Source organism: Contarinia nasturtii, unplaced genomic scaffold (genome assembly GCF_009176525.2).
Source record: "Contarinia nasturtii isolate CC-2019 unplaced genomic scaffold, AAFC_CNas_1.1 Cnas_scaffold_1964, whole genome shotgun sequence".
Taxonomy (NCBI): Eukaryota; Metazoa; Arthropoda; class Insecta; order Diptera; family Cecidomyiidae; genus Contarinia; species Contarinia nasturtii.
This window is the reverse complement of record NW_022199294.1, coordinates 436,997-460,370: the sequence shown is the minus strand read 5'-3', so window position 1 is coordinate 460,370 and position 23,374 is coordinate 436,997. Positions and strand designations below refer to the sequence as shown.

The 23,374-nt window shown below is 34.9% G+C and overlaps 1 protein-coding gene across 4 annotated transcripts in view; it reads left to right on the top strand.

The window, feature by feature from the left end:
* Window positions 1-23,374, top strand: part of LOC116347556 (GATA-binding factor C) — a 70,479-nt gene that overhangs the window by 8,691 nt on the left and 38,414 nt on the right. The gene's annotated exons all lie outside the window — the stretch shown is intronic.

The following is a 23,374-nucleotide window of genomic DNA, read 5'->3' as shown; positions in this document are numbered from 1 at the left end:
ATTTTTGATTGTGAATAATAATTTTCGATCGTAAATTTATCGCATTGCAAGTCGAATAGAAAAAAGAGCAAAGAAAGTATCGTTATAAAAAAGTTAGAAAATATTCACAGTCAAGAATAAAGTTATTTATTGTGTAAAAAAAAATGTTGAAAATAGAATCAATAATAAAAAATAATGTTTCAAAAGAGACATTATCCGATGTGGAAAGGGCAGTAAAAGGAAAAAGTGAATCAAATCTTGAAATAAATTAACAAGTTATGAATCACAATATTTTTTTGGCCGCTTTTCACAGCAACGCAGAAAACGAAATGAATGCGAACCGGGCGGAGATGAGAAGAGAGACAGATTCGCGTCGCTGTCATTTGACCACCGTGAGACAGCACCGTGCCGTGCCGTTGGCTATTTGCATACTTTACACGATCATTAAGTGTACAATGTATTTTCGGTGAGACCGGTCCGGGACCACGAAAGTGCATTGCATGCAGATGCACGAAAACAGCGTCGAGCTCATAAAAATTAATTCAATTATCAATAAAATTATTTAAATTGATAATTTTATAATTCGACTAATGTCAATTCGATAAATTTTCGGCCGTATTCGACCAAAGTTGTCAATTTCATCCAGTTTCTCGCTTGCACCTCAACGATTTTGAAAATATCCGATGTTCAAAGTAATAATTTTACAATAAATATCTCATGAGAGTGCGAGCGTGTAGAGTTTAAATGTGTAAGATTATGGTAGATGTTCGTTTTAATTTCGAATATGTGTTTGGGCAAGTTGTCATCGTCATATTCCATGATGGTTTGTTGTTGTGCACAAAAATAAGCAAATGAATTGTCACCGCTGTTATCGAAGCTGTGAGCCTTTTTTTAGCAAACACATACTCATGCGGCTGTGTGTAATTCATTTTTCAGTAAGCTGTTAAACAGATACTTGAGCATATCAAGTTTTTGCTTTGCATTTTATTTTTTTTTTCTTTCGAATTCTCTTCTTCCGCCGAGCACAAGTTCAGGCTTCGAACTGGATTGTTTGTGGTACTTTGGTTGAAGATCATTATACACGTATGGTCGTTTACGAGCGCGTGTATGTGTCTTGATTTAAATAATTGTCGCATCATAATCATTAAAATATCAAAAACAAAACGATGTTGAAAAACAAATCGCACAAAAAAAAATAATAAGAAGCAAGGCAGCAAAGACGAAAAAGTATACCAGCAATAAACCAAAACAGAATGCAGACAAGAAACCAAGCGGACAGCTCTAACAAGCGACAACACTGTTTTCACAGTGTTGAACATTTTTTAATCGATCACATTGCGGATTTTCTCTTCCACTTTTTCACATTCGTTTCGCGAAATTCTCTCCCTTTCTACATATATGTGCACTTGAGCCAATCGGATAAATAACATAATATTGAAAACGATGCAACCGATCAAACTGACGTCGAACTACATTCTTCTTTTTGTAGATGTTTTTTTTTTCATCTTCTTCTTCTTCTTCCTCGTCTTGAATGTGTTGAATTGAATATATGTGGCTATCCAATAAACATTTCAAACATATTCTGTTCAAACCAAATAATATGCGAGCATTCTTTGTCCCTTATCATTCGTTGTACACTTTTTTGTTGTTGTTGGTGCTTTTTTTTTCTCTTTATTTCATTTTATTTTAATTTATTTGAATGGCCCAACTAAAACAATCTGAACAACCAGATTGTTTTTTTTTCGCTGGTTTTTCAGGTGCTCGCGCTCCTACTCGTGTGTCACTAACACTTGTATGCGATAACAAATATCACCCGAAAAATTAATTTGCATATTCCGATTCCCATGCTATATTGGACACGTTTGTTGATGACGATGCCAAAAACTATAACGACATTCAAACAACAACTATAACAAACAGCACATTTAGTAGCAAACACGCAGTAACAGTTAAAATCACAATTTTATCTCAGACCGTTTATTTCTCTCGCTCTCGCTTTGTCTCTGTCGCATATTTTTCGAGGCTTCTGAATGTGTGAAATGAAACTTTGATAAAATAAAAATACAAAACTAAAATGACATTGAGAGTCTTCTTAATCGCCATACGATTTGTAAACCGATCTGCACGAAGCAATGATCTTCATTTGGGAATTTGATCAAAATCTGATGTGGTTGGTTCTTTCTACTCTTTGGGAGCCCTCCTGTAGAAATGAATGTCCGGACATTCTTTAGCACATGTTTAATGATATTATTAAAATTATCAAAATGATAGCGGACATTGAGCAAAACGATACAAAACAAAATCTGCGTCATCAAACACATATATCTTTCAAATAAATTAGCCATATATGTGGTTTATTTAGACATTTTCTGCAAATTGACATGATAAACCAACCATCTAAAAGATTGCAGTCACATAAAATAATCGTCTTGGTTTGCCAAAAAAGAGCATTTTATATGTTATTCACTCATTTCATTAATGCAAATCACAAATCAATTTGATGATTTAATGTGTTTGTCGACCGTTAGAGACTGCGCAATATTCTCTATTTGTATGTTAAACTGTGTGGTTTTGGACGCTATCAATTAAAATGTCATTTTGGTGAGTTGATTTGAATTTTCCCAATTAAAAGTGCGGCCGGCTACGCGAACTGCCAAAGAAAACCTTTTGATTCGCAATGGAAATATATTAAAACAGCCGTGTTAATTATATTAAATCTACATTTAATTATGCTCTTTTTTTTAACTTTTCTTAACGACATAATCGCCGCAGATCAATTCCAATGAAGAGCGCAAAAAAGCCAAAACCCGTACAAAAATACATTATAACACGTTATAATTGACTTGACTTGAATTATGCAATGCTTCTCTCTGTGTGTGTCTCTTTCCTTTTAAACGAAATTTACATTGTAATTTCAAAAAAAAAGTGTGTGGCACAGTTTGTATGCGCTGAGCAAATAAACTTGCTGAACTAAAGCGCCGCATTGAACAAAAAAATAGTCATATGTGTGTGCAGATGCAAAAATGTATAAATTACGCCTGAAAAAAAGAAACTATTTTCGATTTTCGCGCATAATTTATCGTGTTGAAAAAAAAAATTCATCATCGCACGCACATTTTGTTGCCTATATTCGCCGAACTTCAAACTGTCGACGAGTGGTTGTTGGCCCGGTTGTATGCAGAGTGTGAAATTTACCATTCAAAGACGAAGTAAATAAAAGTGGCAGTTTGCATTCACGTGAGTCAACATTCTCTGCTGTGGTCGATTCGGTTGTTTATATTTGATTATAATGAAGATATTGCATCACATGTTCGGAGATGGATTTGCAACATGTGTGAGCGGAATGACTTGTTCTCTCGCACCACATCTCGCGGTGGCACATTTCAATTAAATTTATTGCAAACGCGCATTTGATCTCTCGTGTAAGCGCTGGTTTCTTTTTACTTGTCTCGCAACGAGAGAAAAAAAAACATATATAGAAAATAAGTGGCAGCAAATCGATTAAACATCGAAGCCTACACACAAACACTACCACGAATATCATATTTGTATGTTGGCTTGTTACTGGTTCTACTACACAACATCGATTGACGCTCACGCATATTGAAAACAGCGACACACGAATGAATAACGCCACGAAGCGTTCAGCAAACCAAGTACACACACCAATCGTCATCAGTTAACAAGCTGCCATCATCACCTGTTTACAGTCTTCACACAGTATACTGTCGCAAACGTTTTAGGAAATCACATCTCGTCAATGACACATGCACAGTGTATCTCTGGTCAAGCAATGAAACACTTAAAATGCATGATCGAAGAACAAAAGCGACTACATTAAAATGTATAAAATTAATAGCTATAAATATTTATAAGAAATCGATACAGATATCGATACAAGCCCACTATACATGTCTGATGTGCGTTTGTGTGTGTGTGGATCAAATCACATGTGCCTGTTTAATGAAGCGCGAAGAAGATGAAATGAGAAAAAATCATTCTCGTTTCGATAGGCATGAAAAAGTCTCTGTTTCGGTTTTGTCGCCTTCATTTTAGGTAAAATATATGTAATTTTAATAGTTGTTGACACATTCACACGATCTATACCGATAAAATATATAACGATATGGTATATACACCACAAGCATTTGCTATTCCATTTATTTAGTAATCAATTAATGGAAAATTTATTCAAATTCATCTATTTTGGTATTTCATTAAAAATTTTGCATCTTAACACACATCGGCCAAATTGATACTGGGTTTACGGTAGACATATGTTAAACAGAGACAAACAAAAATTGTGTTATGCAATGAATGCAGAATTTTTCAGACGAGCAAAGTTAAAAAAAAATAATCGATTCACACTCCCCGGATGTTTGATTCCGAAGTTGTTTCATTCTCGAATGTTGGCTGAACGAATTTTCCGGCGTGCTTGCTTCAAGTCATTTACATTTCTCCTCTTTGACCGACACGCACATGAAAAATGTTTGCACGCACGCATGTCGACTTTCATAAACATAAAACGCATCGTACATATAGACACTTACAATAAAAACCGTTCCATGTGCTTTTTGCATAAATTTAACGGACCAACATTAACGATGTCAGCCACCGTGAGAATTGCAACTGAATATTCGATTTGTAAAACTTTGTTTTCTTTGGCGCGATATATGATTCAATATCATTCCAATTAAATACACATTTTTCATCTCATTGAAGATCTTTGCCACTTTCGATCATATTATGCCCCAAATCGAGCACTTTTACCATCAAGTTATAAAAACTAGCTCCTTTAAATTTCAATAGGTCTGTTTTTTGATCTAGTTAATGTAGTTCAAAGGAGATTGTCGAAGATCGATTAAAACAAATGCAGTGTCGCGACGAGTGAACGGCACCGCCATAACATATCAATTCCAAAACATTATTTAAACAGATTTTTGGTCGCCACATTTAATTTAAACATAAAGTGCTGTTATGTCTTTGTTTCTACATTGTGAAAATTAATGATGAAAACTAACAAAAACAACCAACGAAAGTAACAAATTTGTTGTGTATTAAATTAAAACCAAAATTCGATTGGCATTATATTTGCATTTCGAAGGCACCGCAGTTGGTCTCAAGTGATTTGCATGCAAAATAGTTTTTTTTTTATCTCGACCGTGCAAAAAAAGTGACTAATGTCTTTGATTGATTTACATATGCGATTTAAAAAAAACGTTGAAATCTATGGCAAATATCGGTAAAAATAATAAAACGGTTTCGTATAATTAATGATCAACAAAAGTCACATTTCTCCAAAGCGGAACAAAAAACAATCTAATGACATGTTTATTTTGATTTTGAAAGTGCTCTTTGACATAGATGCATTCGACTTTGAAACAAATTTACTTCGAAAAAAGTCACACACACTCGGTGAGTGTCATTCATGCACTTTTGATGTTGAAATTATCCACTAATTATTCCGTGTAAAATTAATTAAATTTTGAAGTGTTTGTGTGAAATGCAATTTTTCATCATAAATCAAACAGAAAAAAAGTCATCATCTTGAATTAAACATCAGCGCATTCGCCAAAAACGGAAATTATTGTCATTGCAGCAGCAGCAGCAGAAAAAACAACAGAATAAAATGAACAAATAATGCATACAATCACATAAATGACAACAGAAAAACACTAACAATGACGCTGTAGATCGAATCTGCAAGTAATTAAGTGACGCCTTCGACATATTCCGTGCAGATATAAAATAGATCAGAGCCTCGATCATTGATTGTGTTACCTTCACAAACAAAACAAAAATGCTCGAGCGAAAGTTTTTCGTACTCACACGATTAATAATCATAAGCACGACAGACAATTTCTGTGTGACATTCTCCCTTCGACACAGGAATGGTATAAATATTTTAAAAAAAAGAGACTAGTACACATAATTAGAAAATGAACAAAACAACGTACAGATTTTATTGTGTTCAAAATAAAGATGTAGTTGAGAGATAAGAACCGAATCCGAAACCGTATCTTTGAAATAGAATTAATACACACACACACACGCGCGGTCATAGGTACTGTTGTGTGAGCATACTATATGTTCGAATTGAAATAACGGTAAAAATCAGGAATACGAGCACAGACAATTAAACTAGGAAAAGAAAGTGGGCAGTTCATGTTCGTCCTGTCATCCAACATGCTAGCCTTTGGCCTTTTTTTTCGTTGAAATGTTCCATTTTTTCCTACCAAATTAATATGCACGCACACGAATTACAAACGTCCGGCTCGCATTGAAAATGCATAAAAGCGTCTGCATTATTAATGTATGCGCACACATACCAACACGAAAAATAACCAGCCATATGGTTTTTTTTTCGCTCTCTCCGTTCGTTTTCGGTTCAGTTTTAACGGATTTTCTTTTCGGTATGAATTGACGTACATTTAAGTAGATAGTCAAACAGGAAAAGGATCGCTTAGAATGCCATTACCAATTTCGCTCCATTTTTTTCTTCCGCTGTCGCATACAGACAAAAGCAAACACTAACATTGTAATAATAGAAGCGAGGGATAAATTGATAGACAAGAGTTAAGCTCTGCGTGCATTCACATCGAAATGAGTAGATTGGTGAATATGTGTGTGTGTGTGTGTGTGTGTGTGCGTGCGATTATACTGAAGTCAGCGAAATTTTGTTGATGGGCTACAAGGACGAGAGAAATAAGAGCCCATTTCCAAATGCTACAATGTACACACAATTGTACCCCGTCAAATGGTTGAGTAGCGAAAGAAGCTCGAAATGCAAAAGCAGAAAGTAATAATGAATAAAAAAACTACGAAGCGATTTTAATCTCCGTCATCACATTATACACAATGCATTTAATAGGCTTTTATACGGCAAAGGCAGCGTACGCATTTCTTCTCTCGTTGCTTTTTACATTTATTCGCTACACAAATATACGTATGGTATATTGGGAAGAGAATCATTGGTGAGTGCGAGCCCGACTCATACCATTAGATCAGCTTACTCACTTATGCGCCACGCAGAAAAACGAACGAATCGCATACGTATTCGAATAGGTGAAAAAAAAATGTAATAACACTTCTCGTTCGCCTCACAAAACTAATGTACGAAACGTACAAAATGGCGGAGACTCGCACACAGCTGTCACTCAAAAACCATTCACATCGCCTATACAATTTTCGTTAATGTTTTTACCCGTGTGCTCTCTTCCTTTTTATACAATTGTTACAATTCTTTCTGTTTTTTTTTTGTTGTTCGTGTGTTCATTTCTTCGTTTCGTGTGTAGTATGTCGCATCGGGCTTTTGTTTTGCTTTCATTGCAAATAATACTGTTGTGCGATCGGGTGTTCTCTCGCGCACGGATAAAAGAGGTTTTTCATACTATGTGATCCTATGACTATGCAATCGTTGTCACCATCATTATTAAGTTGATTTGAGTACTCCAATGAACAATGTCTCTCGTCAGCACATTTACAATTGCTCTCGCAATACCTTTCTCTTTCGCTCTCTTTGGTTGTGTCATTTGATGAGCATTTTTTTTTTCTACTGTTAATAGTCTGTCTTCTTTATTCCCAATGCGGAGATGCGACAAAGATCACTTCGATGTAGTTTTTTTTGTCATTTGCAATTTACGCTGCGCATTGTTCAAGCTTTTGTGCTACGTGGATTGACAGCAATGCATTTTTTAGCTTTTTTTTCCTCATTCCCTTTCACAACAAAAAGTGCAGACCATTTTTTTTTTGTTCATCGTCGAATTGTTTTAATTATAATTATAATTCAAGATCAAGTCTATTGCAAACAATGATGCACAATGTGAAAATGCCACAATTCTATTCTCATTAAAGCTCGTTGAAAATTATAGCGCATTTCACATTCCCACTCGGGATGGTCTTTTTAAATGCCACAAATGGCTTTTCTTGCCATATTTTATTCTAATTAAATCAAATATTGCGAAAGAAAATTTCGAATGAAACAAAAAAAAAATTGTGCTTCAACGCTCCAAATGGGGCGTCATGTGAACCGGCCATTTGAATTGTGAAGAAGAGATAATTTTGTTTTCGAAGAAAAGCCATATATGAAGACTTATTATTATTTAAATAGTGGAGAGAAATCATTTCTGCAAATACAATTGAAGAAATGGGCGCAAAAATTGAAAAAAAAGCGACTTTGAAATGGAACTCTTGTTGGGTAACGGTTACGGTGATTTCAATAAAATAATGCAATGTATTGTGCACACAACAAAAATTTAAGCACGAATAAAAATTGAGTTAATTATTTCTTTCGGGCCAAAAATCCCGTTGTCTGCCGTGACTTTGCCGTTGTGTACTGGCTAAAATTCATTCGTAAAATTATATATTGAATTTATTTGTATTTATATTTTCATCCGAAAATCCAAAAAGCAAAACGAACTCGAGCACATACAACACAGAGAGAAACATATACGAAAAAAATGGAAATGGTTTAACGGAAGCTAGAAAACAACCATCGAGATAAAAATCTGACTGATTCAAAATGAAATAAAAACAAAGAGTAAAAAAAAATAAGAGTGCGAGCCCAAAATGTAAGCGAGAAGAAATGCGAAAGCAACAACAACAAAAAGAATTAAACTTGACTTTTTGGCTACCCACCGAATAATAATGACAAGCAACAACAGTAATTATTACCATGAAATTGCCCGTTTCTATTACGAAAACAGCAACGTGTATGATCGGACAAAAGTGAAGGAGAGACAGAGATACACACACACACGAGCAGGAGAGCGTTCTGAATGGAAAATCACACACAAAACAAAAACACACGGTCCGTGCATCAAAAATGAACAAAACGAACTTAACTAATTCAGTGCCAAATGACATGATATACGAACCATTGTTTCATATTTCATTCAATCAAAATGAAAAACCATTAATTTGAATTTTTCTTTTATTTGGAAGAGCGTGTGTGCGTTCCTCAATTAAAAAAAATCTTTTGCTATATGAAGCGCAAACCGTACGTTCACATTCTCAAGACAATAGAAACACCGAGACGAAGAAATGGCAACCATCATTTGGCCACTGAGTTTCTTTTCCAGAATTTGGAAAATAAACTGAAATGAAGAAAGTTGGAATTTTTTTTAATGGGTTCTGTTGTCATTTTAAGTGCGAAAACTATACCATGACCGATAACATTTTATATATCGATTCGTCGATAAAGCACCTACTAATTGGTATTTTAATTTGATTTTGAATTTTATTGGCGAATGAAACAATTCGATTGATTGTCCAAAAAAGAATATGTTAAATATATGCAAATCAATCGGTCTTATATAGACGTATGCATTCATGAACTTGAACATAAAATATACAAAGTATGAGAAGATCTTCCGCTCTTTGGCTCATTAGCTATTTTAATTTATACTATCGCATTTATTTTCAGAATGATCAAACTTTTCTCGAATAAATTTCTCACATCGATGCCAATGATGCACAAAGTGTTCAATCAAAACGAAAAACTTCCAATCACTTGGAAGTGATTTCATACAAGAAAAATACATTTAAAATGATGTATCATTTGTATCATGCGAGCAAAATGTGGAAAACATTGATCGAATAATTATACGAATTTCCTTTTTCGAATGACGAATATCATTCTATTGTCACCTGCGCACACCACTCTCAGTACAGTTTATGTAATTGCCATCTTTGGTCAAATATATAGCACTGTTTCGTGTTAAATGCAACACTATTCCGTGTAAACTTATTTAATTTATTATTGAATCGCACATATCATCGATCACCACAAACCACAGCACATCGAACACGAAACGCGCATGCAGAACAATGGCACAAGAATGATAAAAAAAACCAAACACGTTAAACTCAAACTGAAAATTACATATGTAGACGACGTGCGATTTACACGTATCACAAAATGATCACAATTCTTGTGAATGCAACACAGACGAAGTGTGAGCGCGCGGTAACTTGTGTCACTGCCCAAACTTGCACATCAATAAAAGTAACAGCCAAACGCGCAAAAAAAACGCTCTGTTAAACCGTATCTGCGAGAATCAAACACAAAACCAAAGAAAAATACTTGAAATACATTCCATTTTGATAGCCGTTTGGTCAATTTAATCAATTGGATGATTGAACAAAAAGAGAAAAAAGAATGCAATACAATAACAACTTTTGAACCAACGTCAGAAACAGTGGGAAGATAAAGCAAAACAGAGACAGAGAGAGAGAGAGAGAAAAAAAAAACAAAAACGTTTAGAATTACTGATGAAGTGAAGAGCAAAAACGCCAGTCTCTCATTTACCAATCGAACGATGACAACAGATTCGCATCCTGAACATGAATTGAAAATTAAATTCCACTGTGTGCCGCAGTTGACGCCAGTTATAAAAATCAATTTCTTTATTTGGGAAATGACTTTTTCGTATCATCCTTTTTGTTCGTGCACACACACACACACACACACGTCTCATTGGTAATTCGTAGCGCTCTTTTTGTAACGTGTACGATTTGGACTGTAGCGAGGTTTTTTTGCTCTGTACATAATTGCCTGACATAAATAGGCACATGAGAATCAATGTAGAAATGGATAAATCGATCGATGGAAGCACCCATGATCGTTAATTGTTGATCATTTGATTTGACGAAATGTAAATTCGAAAATATTAAAACATCGAGTCACTTTTATAGAAATTCATGGGATGTAATAGCAAAAGAAATTCTGCTTCAAAATAAATTCAAGTTGTTTTAATCAAAAGGTCATAAAAGAATAATTCACAAATCGAATTGGTTGATTAAGAAAGAAGCAAACAAATGCGTAAGAGAGAAAAGGCCATATAGTAAAGAAAAACGATAAAAAATATCAACCATAACAAGTAACATTGCGATTGATTCGAGGTTGTTTGATTTGTGATAAAATCAAAGTCAATTTATCATAGAATGTGGGATGTTTGATGCTAACATTACACAAGCAAACAACGACAAAGTTATTAAATCAAGAGAAGTAGAAATCCCAAAATGAAAAGTGACTTGTGCAAAAACCCAACAACAACAAAAAAAAACAAATTGAATTTCATAAATGTGTAGTTCCAAAGAAATACATGTCAAAAACCTCAGCCGAACCAAAAGACACATTTGCCGCCACGCCAATTGTATTTCCTTTCGGTGTTCTTTTTGGACTTCCAAAGCAGAAAAAGCTAAAAAAAACAGCAACCAAAATTCGATTCAGTATTTCTGTCAATTCATCGAATTTTGATTTATTCGGAATATGATTGGTTCAGGTTCAATTCTGTTAATAATTCATATCACACAAATGCATCATGTTTGCCGCCTGCATTCAAGCCTAGCGCTTTCACAAAATAATTTCGTGCATTTCTTCGAAAGAAAAAAAAAGCCACGCACAATATTTGACGACGTATGAATTTCAATGTAATTGCAACCATCGAACCATCTTCGTGACCACATTTTTCTTACCTTCATCGCTATGCATTTTTCTCGCATTTTGATTTTCTTCGTGTGAAGCCGTCGCAAACTGTGGTGTTTGTGTTTTTTCACTCGTCAAAATGGCCAGTTAATAAATTCGCCGCACACAAAAATAACACAACATTTTCAAAGAATGACATGACGACCAAAACCGAGCTTCGAAAATGAATATTCCATTTGAATGTTTGTTTGTATATGATGGATTTTTGATTATTCAGCCGCAGCGGCCGTCATCGTTTAACAACGATCTGTTTCAATTCATTAAATTTCCATGCCAAGGTTTTCGTACCAACGTATACGCGATGCACGTTGAATGCATGTTTAAAAACAAATGCATTGCTCTTTTTGAAGGAATTTTTCGAAAAAAAAGAAGCGTACGCTAACGTTCGGTATCGAGCAAGTAGTGCAAGGCTAAGGGTCATCTTGCAAATGGCCCATTCATTGCATATTCGGAGCGATGATGATAAGAACAAAATCAATAATCAAATCATATTTTACAAACTGTTTTGAAAACAAGTGCAATGACTTTATCAATATTAGCATCAGTTTATGCTCATTACGTCACCATGTAATCAACGCACCGCAAAAATATATATACGTATTATGTCTGTTTAATATATGCATTTGATTTCAATTCGAATGCGACCAATGTATGTGCCGCATTGCGCGCGGTAGGCCCTTCCGAACGAAACCATCTATTTCAATAATGATTAATGACCATGAATTATAAATTCATGCAAGCTTCAACCACACACACACAGCGTACACCCAACGAGCATACGAGAAGAAAAATAATACAATAATAAACAACAAACGTTTGCTCTATTTTTAATTACCACTGAATTTAAAATTAAAAACAATATCCGCCAGATCAAAATGATTAACATTGAATTGAAGTCAATGCAAAAGTGGAATTCTATTCGTATGTGAAAATAAGGCATAAATGTGAACTGCAACTGCGTTCGGTGATCAGCGTGTAATAAAATTTAATGTTTTTTTTTGTTTGTAAATAAACGTTCGTGCCCGTACACACACACTTGTTCTTTGCTTCATTCAACAAAAGCATACATATCGCTCTTTCTTTCGTGGTGGTGATTGAGAAGCTTCCTTTGCACGGCACAAACGATATACGCAAATCCGAAACGGACGTATGCCACAAATTCAACATTCATTTAAACATCACACAAAGTAACAAATTTCAAAAAGAAGCACACATTTCATTCAAATCGTACCTCTTTTTTTGCCATCCATAAATTGCTTTTTATGCAAATTCAAAATTTATTAATTGTATTAAGTCAAGGCTCTTTCAGAATAGATCTATTTGAATATTGAACGATACGTTTTTCGCACGAGACCATATTCATTGTGTTTTCAAATGAAACAATAGACCGTGCACATTAATTCATTGGATATTTTGGAGGTAATTCATTATGCACAATCGAATTGTCTATTCATGCATCTCACCAATGGTGAAAAAACGCAGCGAAAAAGTTTCCAAACGGTCAAACAGTACAATGGTGAACTTGTTCGGTAAATTTCTTCAATGAACGCGATAAAGAGTGCGCGGTCATTGATGTAAAATGTGTTTGAAATCATTCAGGTGTGAATTGCAATTGTTTACAGTGAATTCTATTCATTTATTAATGAGCGCAAAAGAGGCAGAATAGCAAAAAAAAAGACTACAATTTTATTGTGTACGTTTTTGTTTACAAATTTTCCGAGGTGTTGGCACACTTGTTCTCACATTTTGATAAACGTTTTATGATAAATTAATTCAATAATTGATGCGTATAAATTGTTCGCGATAATAAGTTTACTCCTTGTGGTATTCAATGAAGAAAATGTTACGACCACCAGCAATAAATATATATGACAGACGAACTGTGTGTGTGCGAGCGCTAAAAAGTCAATAAACGCAAAGGATAGAATAAAACTAGTGCATAAAAAAGCTGACCATATGTGCCCCGAATAGACAACAATATGCTGTTATCTCTCTATAGATGTGTTATGCGATACCGTTGTTCACACCTCTCTTTCGTCTATAATTATGAACATTATGGTTTACTTTTGCTTTTTCTTACCGTTTTTCCAGCAAGTGCAAGACGAAAATAAAAACGCAAAACAGGCGAAAAGCGATGTTGATGTAAACATATGGTATTGAAAATTGTAATCCATAATTAGTGCATCGTTTATCACGCTTGATAAAATTGTATAGTTCGAGTGAACGCCGATAATGCACACACACACACACTCAGACTTACGTGCGAGGTGTGAACACCAGCAAACCATAAATTCAAGATGAAATTACGTTTCTGTGTTTCATTTTTCCCGTTGCCTTAACTTCGACGTCAATTTCGATTTTTTTTGCGCATGCCATTTTTTTTTAACTACAAGCAAACATGCTACCGAATACATTACAGTCGAATTTCACTTTCGTGTGCATCACCATCGTCATGATGATCATCAGCATTCAACACCGTTTCTGCAATTTGCATTACTTTTACTCTTTTAATATTTAGCAAGGTATTCACACTTTATTCCGTAAATCGCGTCGATTTGATGACGACGCCGATAAACACAATCTAAATAGAATTGAGTTGTGTGACTAATTTTAATAAATTGTTTAAATGGCCGGTTTCGGACAGTTTTTCTTCCCATAAGGTAAAATGGTGAACACGTGGATTACGTTATCTAAACACGTATACACGGCGGATAAAATAGACAGAACAATGAATGCCAGTGTGAGATAAACTAAGAACATCATAATTTTCTTGGACAAATACAAACGTTGTGCGATTTGGTTTTTATTTGACCTTACAAGTGTCTAACACCCAACACCATGACCACCAATAGGTCAGCAATATACAAAGACAACATACTTTATTTCTCATACCATTTTAATGGCCATATACTTTCAACCATCATTGGCAGCTACTTATCATACGATGACTTTGACCTATTGTTGGGGCTTCCTTTCATACCAACGCGAGATTCGCTTGCTTTTCGCGTTACATTTTCGCGCGCCGGAAGACACGTGATTCATTTTCACAATTAAAAAGCAACCGAAAGCACCAAACACACAAAAAGAATGCTTCACAAACAATTATTTTTGCCGTAATTATTTCGAACATTTTCTGAGTTACATAGCGTGCCGAGTAACCGTTACGCTTACGTACAATATGATAGCTTCATTTTTATTTGGTTCGCTTTGTGGATTTTCGAGCGCATATACATATTTTGTGTACGTTTAAATTCTAAATAAAACTCTTTTTTTCTCGCAATTTATTTTGGTTTGCGCGAAGAAAAGATAATTTACATTTTGCGCCAATTTCGAGTTCGTGCAATTTCGATTTTGGAACTTATATCATTTCACTCACGCTTTGTGACGCTGTGTTTCGATTGACATTTGGACAGTTTTTTCTTGCTTTGTGGTGATTAAAAACGTTAAAAATTTATGCTCAGTTTATATTTGGCGGAAATATTCTCACTTCACATCCCAAAATTTCGAATCGGTGATTGTTGGATGATTTTTATAGCACAAGCAATGAAAAACTTTACTGTATATTTTTACAACGCGAATATTTTTTATACAGGGGGAGGAAAAATTTTTAAGCCTGATATAGAAACACACATTGTATTTTTAAATGACTATATTTATTATTCAAAGTAGTCTCCATGAACACGAATGACACTTTCATATCGATGCTTCAATGCTTTAATTCCTCCTTCAAACCACTCGGCATCTTTGTCCTCCCATACGTTGAAAATATCGTTCGATATCTCTTCTTCGGACTCATATTGCTTCCCCTTCAGATATCTTTTGGTGTTTGGGAACAGGAAATAGTCGCTGGGGGCCAGATCTGGAGAATACGGTGGATGGTGGAGTTGTTCGAACCCACATTCCCTGATGGCAGCTTGTGCAAGCAATGATTTGTGAGGCGGTGCATTGTCATGCAAAAGAAGAACTTTTCGAGTGAGCAAACCAGGACGCTTTTCTCTGATCGCTTTACGCAATCTATGCATTTGTTGTGCATAATAATAGCCCGTGACTGTGGTATTCTTTGGAAGGAATTCAACCAATAATATGCCTTTGGCATCCCAGAATACAGAGGCCATTACTTTGTTTGTGGCAATTTGTTTGCGTGGCACTTTCGATGCTGGTTCACCACGTTTGTGCCATTCCATCGTCTGTGATTTGAGCTCTGGATCATAGTAGTGGATCCAGGTTTCGTCGCCAGTCACTATTCCCTCAAATGTGTCCGTTTCATTCCATTCCAACAACTCGAGAAACTCGTGTGCAGCAGCAATTCGTTCTTCTTTTTGGGATTTGTTCAACGTTCTTGAAATCCATCGCGAGCAAACCTTTCTCATGTGCAATTTTTCATGAAGTATGTTGTAAATACTCTTCTCTGAGATGTCAAACATTGCTGCTAACACTTTCTTGCTCATTCGAGGATTTTCGTGCACGTGATGTTCAATTTTTTGCACTACATCTGAAGCTGTTGCTTCAATTGGTCGACCTGTATGAGGATCATCTTCCAATGATTCTCTACCCCACTTGAATTGTTTTGCCCATAGTTTTACTGTGGCATACGATGGGGCAAGGACCCCATAAACAGCACGCAAGCGATCATTGATATCCTTTGGTGTCACACCTTCTTTTGTGAGAAACTTAATCACCGCACGATATTCGATTTTATCCATTTTTTCAAAAATATCGAGGTTACTTGGTATGCAATGATGTTGAAAACAAACGACGACAGATATCAACTCAATTTTTTTCTGCAATACTATTGACAGTTCGTACGTCAATTACAGCACAAGAACAATTTGTAACTAGTGCCGTCTATATGTCAGGCTTAAAAATTTTTCCTCCCCCTGTATATAGACTGTTCAATGAATGTAACATAAAGCTATTTGTGGTCATTTAAAACGAACTCAACCGTGTTTAGTTGCCTTTGCAAAGAAAACAGTGGCATATGGAAGAATACAGCAAATGATACAAACACAGGAAAAAAAACAGAAATTAAAATGCTCATTATGAATGCATGGTGCGCTTTGCATAATCCGTCAGACCATTGCACGTCATTTGATCGGTTGAGCAGAAGAGCTCTATGAGCATTCACACATTTCGCAACTAAGCCCATTAATCTATCGGAACAGATGGTGATTATGGGTAAAAGTTAAATTCATTATAATGCGAAAAAAAAAGAAATAAATCTACGAAAAGATTCAAGACATTGGTTAACAATCGATAGTTTTGTGTTGAAAAGACATGTTTTCACTACATCATAGAGCAAATATTTCAATATTTTATATAATATTTGTTATTAAAGCGACAATATGTACTCTCCTTTGGCTTTCGATGTGTACTCGCAACTAGGCCCATTTCGGAGGTAGAATAAACGGGTCTTTCGAGCCGTATTCGTTTCGTTGTACCATTAATATTATACACATTCAGATACAATGTGTTCATACATAATTAACAATATTCAAGCTTGTTCTATGTCAATTCCATGGCTTAGTGTGTGTGTGTGCGTGTTTCTGCTATCTGTTTCTGCTGAATAATATTCAATTTTGACAAACAACAACGGCGAACAAGTACACAAAACCACGAGATAGAGAGAAGAAGAAGAAGTAAAAAAATTAGCCAACCGAAAAGTTGAATACTACGGCTAAAGAGCAAGAGACCAGCCACAATGTCGGCGATGCAAGGAATGAAACTGAAACACACAAAATAAATGAAAACGAAGAAAAGCAAAGGTACACTCTCCCGCTCGTTCGCACTCAGAAATTAAAAAACAAAAAAAAAAATAATTTCGAATTGATATGATTAATTCAGCATTTAAGCCAAACCGCTCCGCGTTTGCTGTACATTTTTCACGGAGTGTTCTCTTGTTGTTTTGCTGTTATTAAATTTTGTTGTTGTTTTTTACAACGTTTCTTTTTTATTCCTCTCTCGTTTAACGTGTGAGAAAAATTGTTTTATTCAGTCGTTCAGCGAAATTCCATTTCCTCGCTATGTTTTATGTAAATAAATGTGTGAGTGTGTGTGTTTTCGGTGAGCGTGTTCTATGCGCGCGGTAAATACCACGAAGACGGCTGTATGCAAAAGCAATGACACAGTTAGATTTTTTGGGGAGATAAAAGTTAAGACGACGAACGATAATATAACCAAATAAAGGGAAACTAAACATTTACGAAACAACCGAATACAATTTTTTTTTTCATTCCGTTGACGACTATAACGAGGCTGGAAATCGATTGATCTAGTGCCATTTCTTAACATGATTTGCATTGAATTGCTAAACCTAGGTCAATGTTTGTGCAAAACAAAAAACAAACCCCTTTTAGATCCAAATACATCTGCCCAGTATAAAAAAGAATGTAATTTATTAAACAAAATGTTTGATAAAATGATTGAAACTAGAACAGAATAAAATGTTTGCATAAATTGTATTCATGTTTTCAGAGAGACTTGTGAAAATGCCATTATTTGAGCAAATATAAAATAATTAAAGTTGAAATCTACCGAATAACACCCTAACGCACGCACGCGCCAACACTTTTTCAACAAAACCGATTCACATAATCTCGTAATGACGAATTATTTCTGGCATATTTATTAATGACATGGCATACAACATTCGATTGTTAATTTGATGGACGGGTCTAAAACAAGATGCACTGTTATAGCAAAGCTGACAAAAAATGACTATAGTTAATGCTTTTTCTGTTCGTCTTTCTTCGTCTTGGTTTTGTTGTGCCCCCGTTCATAGCCGCCACAGATAAATATTAACGAAACATAAAATATGTAATATTTAAAAATAAAATTTCACCTGCTCGTGATTGTTGAGCACCCAGTCATTTCTCATCGGCAAACCATTGACTCACTTTTGTAAAAAAAACCAAACTTAAACACATACAGACATGAATGGATTAAAAATGCAAACGGAATTGTACGCATTTTCGTTCCTCATCCAAAAAACTATATACATACACACAGGAGACGTCAAAGATTCACCTGCTTGTCGTGGGGAACAAAGTAATGAAGTAAGCAAAGCTGACTGTTTCAAATAATCATAACGTAATAAAACAGAGACCTTTAATAACATAAAGGCCCGAGTTATTTTCTTCTTCAATTTAAGAAGTGTTGTTAAGGAAAGAACTCCTAAATTTTCGTTGCATTCGCAATCATTTTTCTTTCCTTCTCACACCTTTCAGCGGGCATTTTAACGGTCGAATCTATTTTTAATTCGCTTAATAGCACAAGATGTGTCTGATATCTTCCGGTTTCGTCGAGTGAAACAAAAAATCTTCCACACAATGTAATCGATCTGGTAATCGAAATGAATTCGCTGCATTTTTAATTGCAACGCTCTCATTGCGGTGGAAAAGGCGTTGGTTCAAATACACCATAAACATATGTATGTAAATTTGAAAAAGAAATAAAGTGAGTTTTATAAAACTATAATTGTAGACGAACGGAAAATACTACAACGATACAAAGACCATTCTACCGACCACTCTCTCTCTCTGTCTCTTTCGTTTACCATGATTATTTATTGAAAAAGGAATGACACAATAAAAAAAATATAGACACTGCCGTAAAGTTTAGTTAATAAACAAAAAAATTAAGAAGTGTTAATACATCCCTTGTGAGCAATTTCATTTGCTTGCTAAATAATAATAAAAAGAAATACAGAGACGGACGCGCCGCAGGCCATTCACCACACTTAAAATGCAAAAACAAAAAACTTTTTTCCACACATTTCGAAGCCGTATAATTATGCTGAGCACAGTCGAATGTAACAATTCTTCACTCGAGGAGAAAAGAACAAACGGAGTCGTTTGTTGAATCTTGTAAAAATGTCGGTTTTAAATTGATTTCCTCAAGACAATTTTGAGAAAAGTTAGCGAGTGAAAAATGACACAATTTATTTTTGAATTCATTACCACCACTAAGATTTGTGTACCATGTCAAATTTACATTAAAATGAAGGCGTTTTAATTAATTCACCGCCAAAGTTGAGAAATTCAATTATGCTGCCGATACTATTTAGACAAAAAAAAAAAAAACATGTCCAAACCTTCAATCGCTTTATGTTTTTTTTTGTGTCAGTTTAAGGCATTGTTATTATTGCTTGCACAACGACAGTCCAAAATGACAGTCAAGAATCAATGCAAAATGCAGCAAAACGAAAAGGATGTAATAAAATAAACGACGAATACGTAAGATTCGTAAGAGGCATGAAAGTCCTCACACCGATATAAATCTAAACAGAAATATACATTCTTCAACATCGAAATTTTGCAACGACGACAACAACGCAGCAGAAAAAAAACATCCGAAAAATTTGTCAAAATCAAATAAGATAAAGCGAGAAACAAATAAAGAAGAAAAACAGAAAAGCGCGCCACGCGTGCAATTTATACACATATATATGCGATGAGATACACGATGCAATCTGTCGTGTATTCTCGACGACCGTACTGTCCCGTCCCGTCCGGTGTATAAATGTTGTGAAGTTTACATATTTTACATAATTTTTCAATGAATGTTTTGTTTCAAATTTAATATTTTATTCTTCCGCCGTTTATCGTATGCATGATTCGTGTCTTCATGTGTGTGATTTGCTCGAACTCAATCTGCTGATTCAACCGCGGCCAAATCGAATACTCTGTAATGTATCGATTTTTGAATTATAATATATGTTTGGGATTTTTTTTTCGCCAGATTTCACAGAATTCTAGTGAATTGAATGTGATGTGACTTGTAAGTTGTGTGTGCGTTCACAACTACATTTGAAATTGTGCATCGATATTCTGCGATTGTTAGTGCCCGAAAATAAAAACGATCGGCACAGATGCACGGCGATCGACACAGTTCGAAAAGTTTCGTGAAGGAAAAAAAATTCTCGGGACTCAGGCGGTATTGAACCTTTTAGACTTCATTCCTATTTACAAAGAATAAATATTGTTTTTTGCAGCTCATTGTAGTGATTCATTTGTCAAAATGTGTTTGAAAGTTACAATGTACATTGCGCACGTTTCATATATGTATATTTTGAATTTTTATTTTTGCTGTGGCTTATTTGACTTGTGTGCGCATGTCATGCCATTTTTACTTGGATGGCTTTTGTATTTTATGCGCTCGATGTGTGTGCGTTTTTTTATCCTCTTCTTCTCCACTGCAACGCTGCGTGCTTTGTAGCATCGTGGTTCACCAATTGAAAAACGAACAAATATTAAATGTTAATGTGTGTCGTTCAAAAAGTTACCAGCCACTCGAACTGGACCAGACAATCCAGAGACAATAACCATGCGCAGTGCGCGCACTCCACACACTGTAAATATGAATATGAGAGCGAGAGTTGGTATGCTCCGATAAACAATAAAAAAAAAACAACAACATTTTTATCCGCGCTGCATTTTTATTCAAATTTAAGCAAATTCATCGTTGTCTGGCACCGTTCAGCAAAAAATCGTGTTGCTGTCATTTGTTCACTGAATCTTCATTCATTATTTTGGAATGTATTGTAGTATTCGATTATACTTTTTTTGTACTGCGATTCGTGCATCGATTTTTTTTTGGTTTCTTGCACAAAAATAAAATATTCAATAAAAATGTTAAACAGGCGTTAGGCAATTGCATCGATGAGACAAATTCACGAGAAATATTTTCGACCACATGTATAAGGTCACACAAAAATGCAACACACACACACAGCATTCGAATTGAAAGTGAGCTCTTTTTTCGATTCATGCACAATTGCACATCGTGTGTATGTGTGTGTGCAACAGCCTATGCTTGAATTGCATTTAACACTTCGATACTTCAAGCGAATGAATACCAAAAATTTGAATACATCTTTCTGTACATTTCTATTTTGAAGCCATAAAACAATGTACATTTTTAGCCAAAAACTACTATGAATAGTGAAAAGTACTTAAAGTACTAACAGACATAGCACACAAAAGGTGACTTTGTTTTTGTTTTTCTTTCTGTCTCTTCCGATTTTGGAATTGCATAGATAATATGGATATTGCAACTGCGAAACGACAAACGCCAAGTCATTAATAATACATTAGGCCATTTTGAGTAGAATAGGTTCTTTCAATTTTCATTCATAAACAACGGTCCAAAGATAAAAAAAATACAAACGCCGACTATTATTCTTTATTCTATGTCTGCCAGCGACTTAGTTCCGATCCGTATAACTTATCCTACCTGCTATTTTTAGTTTGATGAACAAACAAACACATTTTATTCGATTTGACTAAGTTCAAGTGTTTTTTATTTCTTTCGGAAGAAAAGTGCAAAAAATCGAATATCAACTATGCATGACTTCATACATTCAATCAAATTGAATGGGGAATATTCAAATAAAAAGAAAAACTTTGACTTAAAATCAAAAGTTGAACATTACGCATTTCAGGTAATGTTAACGAAACGCATGCTTCAAATAATTTTAACGAAACTCAAAAAATAACAAAAAACCCAACTTTTTATGAACCAATAAAACAAATAAAAACTTCCATTTGTTTGACACTGTCTGCATGGAATATGTCATGTACATAGCGTCGTCATTGACGAGAAAATTAATAAAGTGTTTTTATTGTTTTATGCGTTTGTTCATCAGTTGACTAGACGAAGCGTACTTGATTAATTTTGATGTGTTTAGTAAAAAAACACACATTTGCGCCACTTTTCTTTTGATTCCGAACACACTTCGTAATTTTACGCAGTGATGTTCATGCGTCGAATGTATTTTAATATTTCTTTGTTTCTCGATCTCTTTTCATTTTGTGTGTGTGTATTCGTAAAATTACCATTTTGCATTGTCGTTGCGTCATTTGTGCCGATAAGTTGTGGCAAAATGTTTCAATTTTGACCACATAAAATGTGGAGCACACACACAAGAACACGCATTGATCGAATCGTTTGTCGCGTCTGGAATATGAATTGTATTTTTCGCTGTAATTTCGCACTCAAGTCTGGCGGTTTGTTTGTGCAGTAGCAAACCGTCAATTCAACGTGAGTACTATGCACATATTACGACTGCATTTACAAAAAAAGAATTGAATTGGTCGCAGAGGCGAACACATTTTATCGACGTCCGATCTGACAATACACTGTTTGACTTAATTGCATAAGCTCATCAAATGGAGTTGATAAATTTACGTCGAAATGCAGACGTATAAGTGCATGCGCTTAAAACTGCTTGAAGTTGAAATTAAGGTTAAATTTATTTTGTCGAAATAATAACTGTAATCAGCGTCATAATAATCATTAGCAATATTATTGCCTTTGTTTCAAATGAAGAAATATTTGCGCGCAAATAATACCAAATTGGATAATTATTTTTTAAGTGTGACTCAAAATTGGATATATGCTCATCATATCTCTTGGCACATTAAATCGATGCACTTCACTTTTTTCCGTTTTCATATTTTTGTTACCGAAAAGTTTTCTTCAAATTTCTTTGAATTTTCGCAAAAACTCCATATAAATTTCATGCCAATGAATGTGTACCAAAAGTGATATTTAATAGTAATAAATATAGACACCCTCTCTGTGTTTCCAAGTAATGTAGTGTTACATCGTTTTTCTTATCGCACAAATTGTACATTTTCCACATCGGGTCACCTTAATAAGAATAAATAAAGCAGAAAATATTCGGTCAAATGTACAAGCAAAGTGAAATAATCCAAACCGAATGAACGAAGAGAGATGGATAAAGAGCGAAAGAATTAAACTGGAATGAATATGCACCAGGTGTGTTACAGCAGCAATGAGTGTATTCAGTTACCTTTCGTTCGCTCGTATGCCATCTAAGAATGTGCGAGCGAGCGAGCGGCGAGTGTGTGTGTGTGTTGCATGTCTTCGACTCACTTTATAGATAGA